Source organism: Lagopus muta, chromosome 8 (assembly GCF_023343835.1).
Source record: "Lagopus muta isolate bLagMut1 chromosome 8, bLagMut1 primary, whole genome shotgun sequence".
Taxonomy (NCBI): Eukaryota; Metazoa; Chordata; class Aves; order Galliformes; family Phasianidae; genus Lagopus; species Lagopus muta.
The window spans coordinates 29,233,759-29,250,625 of record NC_064440.1 but is presented as its reverse complement, the minus strand read 5'-3'; the positions used below and the strand labels follow the sequence as shown (position 1 = coordinate 29,250,625).

The 16,867-nt window shown below is 46.3% G+C and overlaps 1 long non-coding RNA gene across 6 annotated transcripts; it reads left to right on the top strand.

Moving 5' to 3' along the window:
* Nucleotides 1-905: 905 nt before the first annotated feature.
* LOC125696626 (uncharacterized) lies at nucleotides 906-16,712 on the top strand. Of its 6 annotated transcripts, XR_007378459.1 has the most exons (8): nucleotides 906-1,170; nucleotides 1,339-1,418; nucleotides 2,713-2,773; nucleotides 4,062-4,215; nucleotides 9,468-9,618; nucleotides 9,741-9,776; nucleotides 10,134-11,646; nucleotides 11,743-16,712. It is a non-coding gene; the product is annotated as an uncharacterized LOC125696626 (long non-coding RNA). The 6 variants fall into 6 exon arrangements; XR_007378460.1 differs by having other exon boundaries at nucleotides 9,508-9,618; nucleotides 10,134-16,712; XR_007378463.1 differs by having other exon boundaries at nucleotides 10,713-16,712.
* The last annotated feature ends 155 nt before the right edge of the window (nucleotides 16,713-16,867 follow it).

The following is a 16,867-nucleotide window of genomic DNA, read 5'->3' as shown; positions in this document are numbered from 1 at the left end:
GGAGCGCATTAGTTTGAAATATTTCACGGGCAAAATACCGTGTTGTTTTTCGGTGAGAAAAATGATCTACAAAGAGAAGTGTTGGTGCTTTTAGTGTGATGGAGGCTATGTTTGATGCATGTGGTGAAATGGGGGGGCCCTGCCCTGCTGGGGTACGGTGTTCATACCCTGCCCTGGGCAGCAGCAACCTCCTAGGATCCTGAGGACCAATGGTAACGAGTGTGGGAAGGTGACCGTGTCTCAGTTCCAGCTCCAGCAGTGCCTTCGGTGGAAGCTCACCCATCCTGTCCATGCTATTCCTGCTGAGTGCCTTCAGCACTGGGTTTCCGTTGACTAGCAGTGGGCCTTAAATATTTATCTGGCTTATTTTTAGAATGCTCAATGTAGCTATTTTTGTAGCACGGAAGCGGTGCTGTAAATCTGACTGGATTCCTCCCTCGCTTTGCATCGGCAATAGGAAGGCAAGGGTTTGTTTTATATTTGACCAGGGGCTCTTATTGTGTTAAATTTGCTGTGATTAATGTGCTATATCTCGTTTTTCAAGAGCCTGTGTTTAAATAGGACGGATCTGGCTGCTTATGGTAAGGAAACCAGGCCCAGCCATTCCCCATGAAGTCCTACAGATGCCTCCATCTCCAGCCCATGCTGTGCTGCAGACCATGGCTCTTTGCTGTGCAGGAAGGGCTGTCCTGCCCATCTCTGCTGCAAGCACAGCGTCTTCTCAGAGGAGAGAAAATTAAGGACTGCATTCATGACTTGGCTGTAGGAAAACAAAGCCCTTTGAACTAAAGCTTCTGAGAGTAAAATCTGAGTCTCTGTAAAGAATTTTTAAACCAGCATTTTTTAAAACCTGCTGTGACACTGTGGTGCAGGGCTGGGACAGCCAAGGCATCTGCTGATGGGGGGGAGGGGGGAGGGACACACTCAGACTGTGCTTGGACTCAGAAACCATCACAGCAAACCAGGCATAGTGGAAATGCTCAGTCATGGCCTGAAGCAGTGATGGAGCACCTGGTGAGAAGGCAGGGCCAACTCCAGGAGTTCAGGTGCATGCAATGCATCTGAGTGACTGTGAGGGGTGGAGCCCCTCCTTCCCAGTCCTCATTTAAAGGTTGGGGAGGTGAGGGTATCTCTTGTTGGAGGTTTCTGCTTGCCTAAGGCCTTTTGAAGGTAAGCTCTTTTCTTTCCATTCTCTATCTGTGGCTGTTACGTTTGGGCTCGTTCTCATTTGCTGCAGCCAAAGTCTTTGCATCCCTGCTATTATCACAGTACTTTCCATCTGGTTATAGCGTTACACTAGGAACATCTGTTTCCCAAATATTGTTTTTTTCATTGTAGAATACAACTTCATATATAAATCCAAAACAGCACGCACACGCCGCACCTGTACTGATTCAAGGCTGTGATCCTGCTGGGAGGTAAGAAACCACTGATCAGGTTTCTCTTGCTCCCAATGCTTTCTGCAGTGCTAGAAGGAGACTGTGATTACACACAGTAATTGGTTGGTCCTAGGACAGCTGTGCACTTGCCCTACAGTGCTGTGTAGGCATTAATTCCTTTCATAGAGGAAGGTCCCAAAGGCACAGGAAGATTCCAGGGTAGAAATTGTTACAACAAATACTTAAGTATGTTTTTTTTAATGATGTCTAGCATAAAGAACAGAAAAAGCACGTTTACAGCTGGCTTCTTGCTTACAAAAAAAGCCCTGCAATAAAATGTGTTCTCTTCCAAGGGACTTTTGCTCAATGTAGGACAGGCAGTTGGTAGCACTGATGCGAGCAAGTGTGCGTTTGTGCTGTGGTGGAAAAGATGTTTTCTTTGAAAAGACGTGTGAAAAATAAAGTAGGCTAGTGGCTGGAAAATAGAGTGTGGTTGCAGGAGGTGACTGTAAAATGAGCACTTTAGGCTCCTGGGCCAATAGCTTATGTGCAGCCTAGCTTAGTAGTTAACAAAATCAATTGCTTTCTTTTGATTACAAGTGTTCTGTAGTAAATAGGTGATCCTTGCTCAGATTTCAGTTGCTAAATAACCACATCACAGAACCGAGCACTGCTGTTGGCATCCCAGCTGGCAAGCCTGAACTGTGTCTGAGGCTTCACTGGTGGTGAAGAGCCCTCACTGCTCAGAGCAGAAAGGCAGGCATGGCCTCACAGGTCCAATTTTCTTGCTGCATCTGTCCTGCAGGGCAGTAGGTCTCACCCTTTGTCGTGAGCTTTAAAACATCCTTCCGAATCACTGTGATTGATTTAAAAACAGATCTTGAAAGCCTGGAAGTAAAGGAGAACTGACAGATCAAGTCAGTCTCCGGGGTCTGCTATTGAAATTCACAGGACGTGTATGGTTTTGTAAGGAGGCCACAGGAACAACGTGTTGTTTATGGATAAGTACGTGAGTGTCTCTGTCTCATCCTTTCAGATTTATATTCGTATTAAGCTCTGTTGCTTGTTACTACGTTTATATAGTAGCCTGTTGTAATTGTTCTGGGATTTGACAAAGCTCTCTTGGAGAAATGAATTGCTAGCACTATTAAATAAATGTGAAAAGAATTACTCTCTTCCCAGCAGTTCTTTATTTCGTGAAATTAAATTTTATCCCTGATGCACTCAACTACCTTCGTGATTAATGCTTATGTTGTCAGAGGAGATTGTCAAGCTCTTACAGACTAAGGGAAGTTGTTAAGTTTCTGATAATGTTTTCCTGTCACTTTTGCAGTTGTTGGTGTACCCATTGCTCAAGCCAAGGACTTGTGACAAGGGCAGGTGGAAGTTTGGGGGTAAGTCCTCTTCACAGTGCCTGCCTGTAACCCAGTCGTTGTTCACATTAATGCCCTGAGCACGAGTAGAGCAATCTGTCAATAGCCTGTTCTTCTGTGGAGACCTGCCTGGGAGGCTGGTAGCCTATCTCAGCCGAGGTCTTAAGGACAGAAGTCAAGAGAATGACTTCTCTAGCTGCACATGTCAAAGCCCAGCTCTTGTGGTTAAAACAATAGTTTTAATCAAGGGGATGATGACTAAGACAGGGAAACGTAAGCTACCCCAGTATCTAGAAAGCCCAGTAAGGACAACTCTTCCTAAAACTTCTGGGGACAGCATAAAAGGCAGTGTGTAGCATCCTTTACCATTTGACCCCATCAGTTTTTTACTGTCTTGCTGCTTCCTCTTTTCTATGCGTGCTCAGACTGGTCCAGCTCAGGCTGCCTGTTCTTAACACACCCATGATTGAGCATTTTCAAGCTCTGTAATGCTTCTTGCTCTCTCAGAGCCTGTCTGGTTTGGGTTGTTCAGCAGTTCTTTACACAACCTGGCTTTGCATACCTTCTGTCCTTCTTCACCCCTGCAAGAAATACCCACGTTTGGAATTGCTGTTACAGCAAAATGTGCCACTTTGGCATTCCTTCCCTCCACACCCAGCACTGCTGGCTCTTTGCTGCTGTCAGATGCAGTCCTCCTCCATTTGCTCAGGGTGCTTTAATGGTTGGTGGATCTGAGGGAAGAGGAGTTTCTCTTATGTTCAAAATAAAATACCTGACATGTTTTATGACAGCAAACATGCATCTTCATCTACATGCATCTCCACACAAGCTATTAAATGTCTGCTCTTTCTTCTGTTTTTGACTGCTGGGCTTTTTCTTTTGCAAATATAAACATGGGAAGACTAGGAAATTGGGGGATTGAGGGATGGGGTAAAGATACATGAGTGGCTTCATGCCATAGATGGCTTTGTATTGTCTGTTACACACAGTAACTTGCAGTACTTTTCCCTAAAACAAGGTGATGTGCTGGCAGGGCTCTCCCACGTGACACACAGCACTGTGTGCATCAGCGTCTCGGTGGGGAGAGCCAGGATGCACACTCATCCTGCCCCTGCTAGTCACTGCCGCTCTCGCTGACACTTGAGGAATGCAGGATGTGCCTCAAATAGACCTTTACAAATATTCTTTGCTGCAGTCATTTCAGCCTTTCCTGGTATTGATATTAGCTCTCGCTGACAACTGGGGATTTTAGTGCCTGTGACTGAGAAGAGTACAAATTGGGGTTTTTTTCCTTCTTTCATGCCAGCAGAAAAGGGAACATTGGACTTGCTGTGCCAGCCCAGATGAAAGGTTGAACAAGCCCAGGCTCCTGTCTCTGGCAGCGGCCAGAAAAGCTTCAGGAAAGCACAGAACAACAGAACAAGCATAAAGTAATACTTTCCCCACTCCATCCTCCTCACAGAGTGAGTCTTCTCCGTTCTGGCACCTGTCCTGATGAGATAAGGAAGAATAACTTAATCCAGTGGCAAGGAGAGGAAGCAGGTGCTCCCTTCAAAGCTCCTCTAAGGCATAGACTGTGGACAATGCCAGGTTAGGTTAGGCCTATACAAAGTGATGGAAGCAAAGGAGTAACTCTTGGGGAGGGGGGGGGGGGGGGGGAAGGGAGGGAGGGAGGAAATAGCTTTTCTGAGCTTTTAATTTTAAAAGCAACGCAATCTGGAAGCAACAGAATTTGTTCCATCTTGCCAAACCTCAAATGTGAGTTCCCAGGACTGTTCCTCCAGAGGAAGGTGTCCATAGGCAGGTGTTTCGTGCCAGGTGGTCTGGACCTTTGGCAGCTCTTAACTGTGAGCAAGCTTCTTTGGCTTCTTTGGTACAGACATGCCACAGCGTTGCTAAGCTTGCAAGTACCGCTTTCTGCTTCAAAGAAGTTACAAGTACCAAACACATCAGAGGACCTTGCCAGTTCTATAAGCCAAATCAGCTGCAGCATAAGGAGGTCAGAAACAACTCGGGCACACCTAGGAATACTCATGGAGTACTCCAGCCTAATCACTGTTGCTTAAGGTGTCTAAAGGTCTGCAAACATTTGAACAACGTGTGTGAGCCACAGGTGTGGCTTCAGCAGCTTAGATGCCAAAAAGAAACCCAGTAGGCTAGAATTCCTCACCTGCTTCTTCATGTGCTTGGGCCAGGACCACTGTGAGAGTCACAGCTCTACTGCTCCCTGTCCCAAACACCCTGCTCACCCTGGGAACAGCATCTTCCAGCCTGTTTCTAACATGATCACGCACAGGCATGGGATGCTTGTAGAATGTTTGTTTCATAGAAAGACAGGGTATAGCTGTTTTTGAGAACTGGATGTTTTTTAAGTGCTGTTAAGAGACTGAAACTTGTGGTGCTCAGAATCATTGGCTGTTGTTGTGTAGGCACAAATTTCTCCTTGGTCGGTTTGACTTCCCAGCTGGGCATTCAAGCTGGGTATTACATCACTTTCTTATGCTATGAGTCATAGCTTTGAGAGACCATGGCTGCATCTACTGAAAATGGAAGCCTGAAACATTTGCGGGAGAATAGCAGAAACCAAAATACTGTGAAGGGGCTAACAATCACATACACAGACAGTAGCAGCAAAGGCACAGAGGTGGAGTTTCTTAGCTGCAGAGATAACATAGCCCAGGGCTCCTTTGGGATCTGTCTCTGGGAATTGGCACAATCTGGGTGCATCATTTAGGGGGAAAAGCAGGAAGCAAGCTGAATCGAAAGCAGTAATGCTAGAATCCATCACAGTATGTTCTAGCTGGCTCTTTTGCTATGGGAGAGCAAGGTTTACAGATGCCGACACTAGCATACTCTTAATTCTGAGGTATTTTCTATAGCTATTTTTGGGTACCTGCTGTCCTGTGGGCAAAGACAGTAGCAAGTACATTTGCTTGAGACAATGTTCTAGAGTTTCAGCAGGTGGAGGGCAAATAGCAAAGCATGGGCTGAACATAACGGCATCCTGATGTAGCAGAGGGGTGGGCCATGTGGGGCTACCACACTCCATTTATTTAAAGAATAATTAACCATTAAGCTTTGAACTCTTACTTGTGTGGCTAATATGCAGTAAGGATGCTCAGGAACAGAGCCGAGCACCGAGCCAGCTCCACCACTCAGGCTGTGGCTGGCTGACCCAGGGAACATGTTTTCAGTGGGCATGTGAGCCAGCAGCTCTGCTTCTGTGAGCCTGCTTGTGAAAAGGAGTTCCTCCCTCATGGGAAATACAGATGAGATTTTAATTGTTTTGGTGGTTTTGATGCAGACTCTTCTGAAATTGCAGGTGCAGAACAGTGGTGGTTGTAAATACTGTGCTATTATTACTGTTAGTAGCATGTTTTCTGCGTTACTAACAGTCCATGCAAACCTTGCGTGATGCTCTGCTGAAGTGATGCCCCCAGACAGAGATCCTTGCTCCTGCAGTGCTGCACTACACCATGCTTTCCACTGCAAAGGCAGCATTCCGTGCTTGCTCTGCACTGGAATTTTCGGGAAAGAACATTTCCCATTCTTGACTTAAATAATTCATCTTCCATGGGAAATGTCTGTTTTCAGTGAATTAGTAGTGGAACATCAGACTAGAACCAGGTCTTCTAATTAATTGGCTTCAGCAGTGTGGCTCTTATCACTAACTACATTTTTTGAACAGCTTGTGAACTGCAGGGAAGTTGAACAACACTTGAGCAAGTAAGTTATTCCACATTTAAGACTTAGTCTTTTACAACTGGTCCCTTGTAGTGCCACATTGTGAAATAGGACTTCCCAGCATGGTATGGAGCTGGTGTGCCCACGTGCAGGAACCTCCTTGGCTGCTGGTACTGCGTGTAGTTATTGCAAGTGTGAGCTCTGCATCTGAGAGATGATGGTGGTAAACACCAAGCGACCCTCATTCTGACAGCCTTCAGCATAAGAGGAGGACCAGCAGTTGTGCTAGGACATGTTCTGACCTTGACAGGCTTAGATCTTTCTTCTTATCTCAAGTGAGGATGACTTTCAGTTTGATTTTTTGCTGTGCTGTGCTGCACAAGTTTCCCACAGCAGTGGTTCCTGATGGATGAGGTGTGAGCTGTGCATACTGCAGCTGGGATCTGGAGAAAATAAGCTGCAAAAACATGGGTTCCATTCTCTTGAGGCTGTCACACTGACACAAAGGATTGAGGATGACCAGAGCGCTCTGAAACAGGCATAAAAGCTTGTTAGGCTTGCTGCCTGGTGCTGAGGAAAGGCAGAATGGGCATGGTTGTAATACCAGGATGAGGGAGAGGGAGGTGAGGCAGTGCAGTGCCAGTGAGAGCAGAATGTGAGCAAGAGGACTGGAGGAGTCTTGGTTTGGATGCCAGTCCTCCCAAGTGAGGCTTGCCTACAAATTTGGTGGCCAGAATCTGTGAGTTCTTCCTTAAAGCTGGTGTATTTCATGCAACAGAAACTCCATTAACTCCTTTAGTGAGAGTTGTTAGCACTAATCCTGGCTGTTTGATTGGGTTTATCATGGCTATTGGGAGCATAAATGTGTTTACAGATTTGTTGTGAAAGCATTTTGGTCTGTTTTTCGCGTAGCAAGTCAGCTTCCATGCGGTGCAATTATGTTCAAGATGTTCCCTGTAGCACTGGAATAATGTCAGATTACACTGTGTGTGCATATTGTTCTTCAAAGGGATTTCAGCTGAGGCACAATACACCGTGTTGGAAGAAGGGGATCTTGGGCATGGTACACTCGGAACAAGAAACTCTGTCGAATCGTCTTGTCACAGAGCAGTGCTTGTCTCTGGCTGCTGAAATGTGAAACTTGTCCCCCATTAGCTTCCCTCCCGCTCCCTCTAACCCTGCCAGCACAAAGTCCATCCATCAGCAGGTTTCCCCACTTGTTGTGCAGCCTGCTGCTACCTTTTAGTGCTGGAAGTTGGCCACAAACAGGAGGCGTTTAAGAGGGGAGAGCCTAGGGAGGAAAAAAGGATGACTTGCAATCCATTTGCAAAGTGTCTTAGTTTTTGTTCAGTTTGTCATTCAGCACAGCTCGGCCTACAACCTTCCCATGTGTTTGATGCAGTTTTGCTCCGCAAGGAATCTTCAGAAGCCAAAGAGTGTGATCTCTTAATAATGTGATGGGGAGCAGGTACAGCAGGTGGCTGGGATTGGGCTACTGTGGACGTCTGAGCATCTGCATCAACTGCCTGTGCTCTTCCTGGGACAAAGGACTGCACTGTGCCTATCGTGGAGGGGACTTTTTGGTACTGGAGCCCCAGTTAGACATCAGGAGTCTGTCACACAGCATCGCCCCAGGGATGAAGTGGCCTCTAATGCTCACTGTTGAACTGCTGTGGGCTATTTTTTCACTGAGGTAACAACGCAATTTCCTGTCTCATGACAGCTCAGATATTAAAGGTCACATCTGCCTAATACTTTCAGTCTTAGCTATGACAAGCTTTCCCAGCTCTTCTAAAGCAGACAATGGTGGTATGTTTCCCTTCTGAACCATATTCAGAACGCAGAGTTTGTTCTGTAACTCTTTATTATTATTGTTGCTACTAGTAAGTCTTGTACAGGGATTACTCAGAACAGCAGCACAACAGTTCTGCCCAAGGAAGGAAAGGTCAGGATCTTCAGGTGCCAGCACCACGAGCCTGCAGCCTACTATTCTGCATCTCAGAAGCAGATGTTCTTGTTTCAAGTTGTACCAAAGAACCATTTCCAGGGACAGCTCTTTCCTCTGTCCTACTGTCTGTCCTTACGACGTCTCGCTGCCTCTGAGGATGCTGCAGTCCTTGGCTGAAGCTGACAATGCAGTTAACAGTGCAGGTGTTTGCCACCTAGAAAGCCACATGCTGCTGTACCAGGGACCAGGGGGATGCACTCCGTGTGGGTGCTCAGGAGATAAGGGAGCAGGAGAAAGGACGCACAGAGATTGAGGCTAAGTAGGAAAGAAAACCTGTATGGTGATTGCTTGCTAGAAATAAATGCAAGAGACCTCTGGCAGTTGAGTTCTTGGTGGCTCCATGCAGATGCACAGCAGCTGAGAATCTGTCCCTGGAAACTGTGAGGAGAGCTATGACTGTGGTCATGTATGCAAGCTTCAGGTAATCTTTATAATTGGTTAGTCGAAAAAGTTTGAAGGTTTGTGCAAATATATCCCCAAGACAGCAGGAATCTTTGTGCTCGTGCTTAACCAGGTGATGTATCTGCCAGGCTTTCTAGAGCAGCTTGAAGTACTTTTCAGGACAAAATCACCTGTAACAAGCACAAAACATACTTTGTGCGCTCTATGGAAGCCCAGTGCCCAGGCCATTTTACAGAACTCCAGTTTTTGCTATGCTTCAACACAGTTAAAAGCCTCACAGCTGAGCCGTTTTAAAGCATCCCATAAAACCCTTGAGTCATGCAAAATCCTATCACATTTTTCCCTCTGGTTGAAAAGTTATGAATGGTACAAGTGCTATTAAATCATAGATAAAGAATGCTGAGTGATGGGTTAGTAAAAATAATTTTAAAAACTCCTTGTTTTCATCTACATCTTATTTCCCTGGGTGTGAATTCAACAGGTAAGACTGAAATATCACAGCTTACCCCCAAAAGGAGTGGCGTGCAGCTGGATCCCTTGGAGAGTCGCTATTCCTTTTCTTGGTTTCCTTACTGCTCCAGGCAAATTATGATTTTAATACTTCTCCTTTATCGAGCACAGCTAATTTCCCCGCCCTATACCAGCTCAACTTCTCTGGCAGGAATGTTGGGGATGGCAGACCTGTGCTTTCATCTGCTCCCAAGCCTCCTGCTGACAAAACTGCACCTCTGTGATCCCACTCAACCAGCTTTTGGCCCAGCTACCCAGCCAGGTAGGCAGAGTTGGGGGCAACGTGGTGTCCTCTGTATGCTTGCATCCACCAGTGCTGCTCTGCCAGCTGCTGACCCAGTACCATGAGGATACCTATATCCCTCTGGCTGTTTTTATTTCTAGAATAAAGCTACCTGGAACTACTGCTTGGTTCAGGAGGTAAGTGCTGCATTGCCCTTCCATTCTGTTTTTACAAATGTACTTATTACAGTGTTAATCACTGGATCATTGGGATCCCTCTCTTTTTAGTTTCTTTTCCCTGAAACGCAGTGGTCAGATTTCCCAGACCTTGCTTTGTTTAACGTGAGATAAATTTCACATGTGTTAACCTGATGAGCTACATCTTGCCAGTGCTGTAAATAGGTCTGGCTGCAGAAAAGGCTTCTGGAGTGAGCAAAAATTGCTCATATTCAGCTAAATATTCTGAAAACAGAAAGGCCTGTAGAGGAAGTGAACCTAGCAGCTATCCGTGTATTACTCAAACACGACCACATGCATTCTGCTTTTGTTTTTCAGCAAACCACTCTGAAAAGGTTTTGCATACATCTTACTTCAAAACTTCTTTGTGACCTTTCCCACTGATGTCAGGCTTGTGCACAGGAGAGCAAGCCACAGAGCCCCGTGTCTCGTCTGTTTGTCCCAGCCACCAGGTGCTTTCTGATGGACATGCAGAGATCAAATAAACAAAATCCCACTTTACTACAGAAAGAGAGACCTGTCACCATGGTGCTGGGCTCAGAGAGCTGCAGAGCAAAAGCTTCACCAAGCCGTATGGCTGAATTGTTCCCTTCTTCGTCGCCCATTAAAAAAATCTAAGTGGAAGATGAGAAGCTGCCTGCTTTAGGTTCATGTATGAATAATTATAGGTACCTGCACTAGCAAGGGAGTTTCTGAAAGACGAGTAAAGAGCTGGGCCTCTTCAGGGAATCTGTGGCAAGCAGGTCATTCAAAAATAACTTTTGGAGGCTATGGGAAGTGGGTGAAATGAAGTAACAAACAGCTTCTGAAAAAAACAGCTGATGAAAGGGAGTGTTTCATCTGATATCACAAACTGTTAGTTTTCATTCTGATCCTGTTGTTTTCTTCTTTATATAGCTCATAGAGTGCTCCTAAGTTGTCTCCAAAGGATATTAATTTTCCACTGGCATCAGAAAGGCTGAAGTGATACTTGCAATGAGGGTAAATGACTCCCTTGAGGTTTTGGCACCCACAGCTCTGGACTAACTGGAAACACAGGCAATTAATAAATCAGAAAATCAGTGCCTCTCGGCCTTCACTGCTCCAGGGAAGCCAACGGGAGCTTTGTCAGTAGGACTAGGAGACTAGACCAAGACCACAGAGCGTGCCCCATAAAGGACTTGCATGTGAAAAAGCTCGGCGGTCTACAATGAATGCCAGCTCTTAAAAGTTCTGATCAAGGTCTGAAGTAGACTGAAGCAGAAAACACTGAACAAGAACTGGGATCAACCACAAACATGGAGGTGGCTTCAGCCACTATGGGAGGACTGCTGCAGCCACATGGTGATGCTGAGTGAAGCTCACCAGCAAGCAGAAAATACAACTGGTTCTTGCTCTCAGGGATGTAAGGCCATCTCAGATAGTAATGTCTAAGGCATCAAAACTTATTCCTTGTGAAGCCTGGGTGATAACTGGTAATTAAGACTGTAACAGCCACAATCTGTGATATGCTGTCATCTACACAAAATCTACCTGATTCCAGCTCATCTGGAAGCAAAAACATCACTATGATTGCTGAGATAGGAATTGAAAGCCATATGCTGAAAGCCAGCCTGTTTCTCAGGGTCCTCTTAAAGTTTTCATGCTGGCTGAAAGTAGATCATAAGCTCTGTGGCACTTGTCACCATTATTTTACCTCCTTTTTTTGTGTGTGTGTGCAGAGAACCGTTTGCAATGTGAAATAGTGCTAGACATTGCCAAAAAAGCCAACCAAACATCCTGCTTATGCTACTTGGATGAAAGACATCTTTAGAAGATGGACTCCGGGGGACAAACAAATAATACCAACAAAGTACGTGTATATACACACAGCCCTATACACGCTTGTATCTCAGTTGTAGAGTTCTCTTCCTCACCATCGATTACTAACTCGCTGTTTTCTTTCCAGAAAGAAAAAGTCCTTGACAGAATTTAAGCGATGAGTAATGAATCTGCTTTCCTCCATTCCAGCTGCTACACAGGCACGTACATGAGTCCCTGGCCCTGCAAATTTGAACATTTTAACCTTGTCTTGTGTCCTGTGCCTCTCCTGTCACCTAATGTTGTTGCAGTTAGTGCACTCTTAAGTCAGGTCTACCTCTCTCAGTAGCTAGGGCAACTGTATTTACAGGAAGCAAGAAAATACACTTATAAACAGCAGTATGCGTCTGGGGATAATGTCAGCACTTCAACCAGAGTCTTGCTATTCTCTTGGCGTTGTCATCGCTGGATCCTCTGCCCTTCCTTACACGTGGGCTTGAGGAGGTGGTTGTTTTGGCTGGAATTAGAGAGGCACAGGTGGTATCACCAGCTGTAAATTGGAGGAGGCACTTCCTGATTATGACCACTGCCTACACATAAATCACTGCCAAGAGAGGAGCTGAGAAGCATAGAAGCCTTCTCCTTACTTGGAAAGAGGGCCTCAAGTGTAGTCAGAATTCCCCTGTTCTGTGTTTTTTTTCACCTATAGGTTTCAGGGTCCTTTGTGGGCTCTTGGCTTCCCAAAATGATGTGACATGGAAAACCCTCAGCTGAGTTTGACATGTGGATAAACCAAAGCATCAAGTACTTGAGCATCTAACACTTGGGCACTCAAATCCTCATAAAGGCACTGGGAGCTCATGGGAGCTCAGGAGATGCACATACAGGAGGCATTTGAGAGCCAGGACTACAGCAAAGAATCAGGTATTTGCTCAACCGCAACAAAGTGTCATCCCCTTCAAGTGGTGAATGAGCCCTTGATCTGTGAGGTCAAGATTTTTGCCTTCTGGCTTTACATGTTTGTGGTGAGAGACCTGTACAAAGCTGCAGCGAGCGCTAAGTCTCTGGCGAGGAGTTTGGGTGCTGTTTTTGGAAAGCACTGCTGGCCATCTGTAGTCACCCTGCACAGACTGCCACAGTCCTGCTCTCCTGTGCTAGCAGACACAGATGGGTGTAGTTGTGTTTTACTGTCAGGTTAAGAGGTGGTTTTTTTTCCCCAATTATTATCTAGTGTTAATTTCTCTACCTGTTCACTTGTACACAGTGAAGACCTCTGCTGCTGGCCCTGACTTGCCTTGTCTGCAGGAAACTTGGGACGTTGAGTCGCCTCATCAACCAATTTGCTGGGGTGACCATTCAGCCCCTTGCTGTCTCATGGTCTTGCTTTTTGGGGTATTTCTTCCCTTTTAACCCAAAGCGTTTTCAATGTGGGTCCACTGAACGTACAGATGGAGAGCAGGGAGTGAGGGAGAGGTGTTGCAGAATCAACCCACCAACGTGTGCTGCTCACCCACGCACATGGGGAGAGGGAAAGATTAAAAGATTAAAGTTACAAACTGAAAACCGCCCCAGGCTACCGCTGAGATCTGAGTGACTGCCTGCGAAGCCAAACTCCCACTCTGGAGGTGCCGCGCCACGCTCGCTGTCACTCACTCCACACTTGCTTTCTCCTGCCATCCCTTCCTGCCACTGGCTTTGCTATTTTTACAGGCTGAAAAATTAAGTAATCGTCTGGTTTGGCCATGAAGGAGAGCCCAGAGCAACTCCTGGTTGTCATTGCGGGGCTCATGGGTGTAGTCTTGTGCTCCATCGCTGCCCTCCTGTACTTCTAGACCTTAAAGACTCCTCCGTCAGCCTTCTGCTTTGCCTCATTTGCCTGTATCACGGCCAGGTTGGGTTTGGATGTGGCTCAGGACTGGTGTGGGAGGGACAGCAATTTGCAGCAGTCAGGATTTCGGTAATGAAGTGGGGAAGTTTGTAAGGTCTTCAGTGCTTTCTTGCCCCTACAGAGATGTGCAAATCAAGACCTACTCTACCAAGCTTACAATTAAATATGCCCACAGTTTTATACTCCTTCCTGCCATTTGTTTAGATTTTCTCACTTTCTTTTTTTTCCCTTTGTTAGAACTGGACCAAGATTGTGGCTTTATGGCTGAAAGGTACAGAACTAAAACTAAGGTCTAGGAGCTCCAAAAGAGTTATCAGTGCTGTGCTTGTGTTGGTAGGCATGATGCAAAATGAAACAAGGTTATTTTTATTTGATTGTAGCAGTTAATCTGAGCCAAAACGATGATTTCATTTAATTCTGGGAGTATTGAGCTGTATAAGTCATTTTTTTCCAATTTGTTTTCTGTTATTGTAGTTGAGTTTAGGGGTACTTTTTGTCAGAAACAGGCTGTTTCAAAGAAAAAAAAAAGAAAGGTTTGGCTCTGCTATTTTGAAAATGTTGAAATGGTGTATTTTGACATCTCAGAAGTTCCTCCTCCTCCCTGTGCTTTTCAGATGAAGGTATTCCTCAGACGCAGGCTGATCTTGTCAGTGTGTTCAGTTCCCTTAGGGTTCCATATTTAATCTGATCTCCCAGCTATCAGCTATGCTGCCCCGCTCTGCCACTGTGTGGAGGTGACAAAGGAGCACCAGGACCTTCTCGCTCCTGCAAGAAATGGTGCTCATTGCACATGAGATGATGGGACAGCCTACTCCTAGCTTGGCTTTCCTGCTGAGGACAGTGGGAGCCCTGCAGATCAGGACACGTTCGAGTGATTCGTACCTGCCCTTAGATACCAGCATTTCTTCTGGCGTGACTGGTTTCTCTCATCTGCTGCCAATGGTCTTGTCAGGGCAAACGTGCTGAGCTGATGGGATGCCCTGGTAGGGGCAGCTGTGAGTGGAGCTTTACAACCATGTTGCCAGAATTCTTAAGAAATTGGATGCTGGCCTATAAAACAGGAATGCAACTACTGATGTTAAGGAGTCAGATAGTTTCTCTTTCTGCCCCAAGGAGAAACTGACTGTATGAAGATGTACAAGAACTTGGCTTTATAAACATAAATTTACTTGCAGTTAATGGAAATGGCTTCAGTCTGCCTTCCTGCTTGTGCCAGCCACAGCCCTCGGCACGGTGCAGGCAGCTCACACGTGCATCATGATCAGCACCCTGCTGGGAGAGAGCTTCACCATCTGAGTGCTCACAGCCCCTCCAGCAGCTCACCCAGCCCTTCACCTGCAGGGGCCTGTGCCTCAGAGGGGGTCAGCAGCAAGCTCCGTGCTTCCCAAGGGATGCACAGTTCTTGGTAAGCGTCTGGCTGTAACAGGCACGGCTAAAATACCACATTGGGCACAATTCAATGCAGTCATTTCCACACTCGTTCCGGTTCTGATGACGACTCAATGAGCTCAAAGTCTTTGCAAAGTTTATGCACCACATGCTTGCACAGGTCTTGGTCTGTGATGAATCTGTAGCTTCCAACAAATTACAGTTGGTGTGCTGTTTTATTTACATAGGATTCATCTAATTCAAATGACTAGATGAAATCCTTTCATCTTTGGGGCACAGGAGGTCAGAGTACGGTGATTTTATACGGCTGCTCCGGGCCATAAAATCTGTTCATTTGACAATCAATAGAAAGATATCACTTGCAATGTTGATGAGGTAATTTCCTCCTCCAGTCAGCTCTGACCCTGTCTTCCTGGTTCACACTCTCCCAGCAAGGTGAAAACTCCTGAAGTTCTGCTCTGCTCCATCCTGCCCCCGCTGACGCCCGCACACCCTTCCATTTCTTAGTTCCCACCCCAGCTTTCTTCTGCCTCCATTGCCCATGATCTCAGCTGTCATATATTAAAATTCCTTGTACTTTGAAGCCACTCGCTGATTTACATGCTCCAAGCATGCAAGTTCTCTTCCTGAACTCTTATTCTAACCATGCACTCAATAAGGTGGTGCCAAAAAAAAACACATCCTGCTCTATATTTGTTCTCTGCTGCATTGCACAACTTCATATATGTAGTGTATAGGAGACAACAGACCTTCTGGGGCATAGTCTGTGACAAGTCACCTGCCCAGCAAGCCCACTGTGCTGGATGCTATGAATATTTATTGTGCTTAAGAACGATCCTTGCCTTTCATCTGGCACTCCATCACCAGATCAGCAACGGCTTCAATGAGGAAGTTGAGTCAATCCTGATTTCCAGATGGAAACGTGGAGAAGGTGAAGTAACCTGCGTGGTGTCAGTGTGCTGGCACAGCAGAGCCACAAGACACACAGAGGAACTGTGTGCAGCCACCTCTGGGCCTGGCCTTGCACTCCAGCCACAACACCCTGCCCAACAATATATCAAAAAAGAAGTGCTTGTGCAATGCATTTTTGCCTTCTTCGTTAAGAGTAAACAATTTGAAGGTTTTCCTCCCAGGCATTCATGGCATCCTTGAGAAATGTGTTTCAACATGCACTTTTCCTAATGCTGTGTGTGTCTTACGACCCAGCCTGCAGCTGTGACCTGCTAGAAGGAAACAGCCTGCGGTGAGTTGGGGTGGCAGTGCCAGCCCTGTGCTCTGCTCTGCAGCTCTTATGGTGGCAGTTGGAGCTGGAGGGACCAACCAAGGAGCTGTGCTGCGTGGAGCTCTTCGGGGAGCTGTACCAGCTGCTGTGTTGGCAGCCTTGTAATTGCCTCTGGATCTGCCTTGCCGTCTTGTTTCCTTCTATGTAATTGCTTGCTGCAGATTTTCTTTTCTTCATTCTGTAGAACTTGTATCTTGCTCGGATTTCTCCTCAATCTGAGAGTCAGAGGAAATAGAGAACTCATCGGCTGCGTGCTTCTTCCATATATTATGAAAGTGTCCCTATGCCATGTGTGATTTTCTTCTTTTTTCATGCAATCAGACAGCACAACACAGAGCCAGAGAAGGAAGGATCCATCCTGCCGAGATGCTCCTTGCTCTCAGCTCCACAAAGGCGACAGCAGATCTATCACTTCCCCCCTCTCTAACCCTGTGCTTTACTTCCCCCACACATACTGCTGAGTTTTGCAAATGTCGTGTGGCAGAGCATCTGATATGTCACGGAGAGCTCTGTGTGGCACAAAGCTGGGACAGCCCTGGAGCCCTGCAGGAGCTGCAGAACACGCCTGCCTCTGAGTGAGTCCATTCCTCATGCTTTGGAAGTCCCAAGGAACCAGCTAGCACAGCGGCAGGGTCAGCACATGCAGAAGGCTGGCTGACTTTACATGGATGTAAAGGGCATGCGTGCTTCTGCTTGTGCATTGCAAGCTGCCCA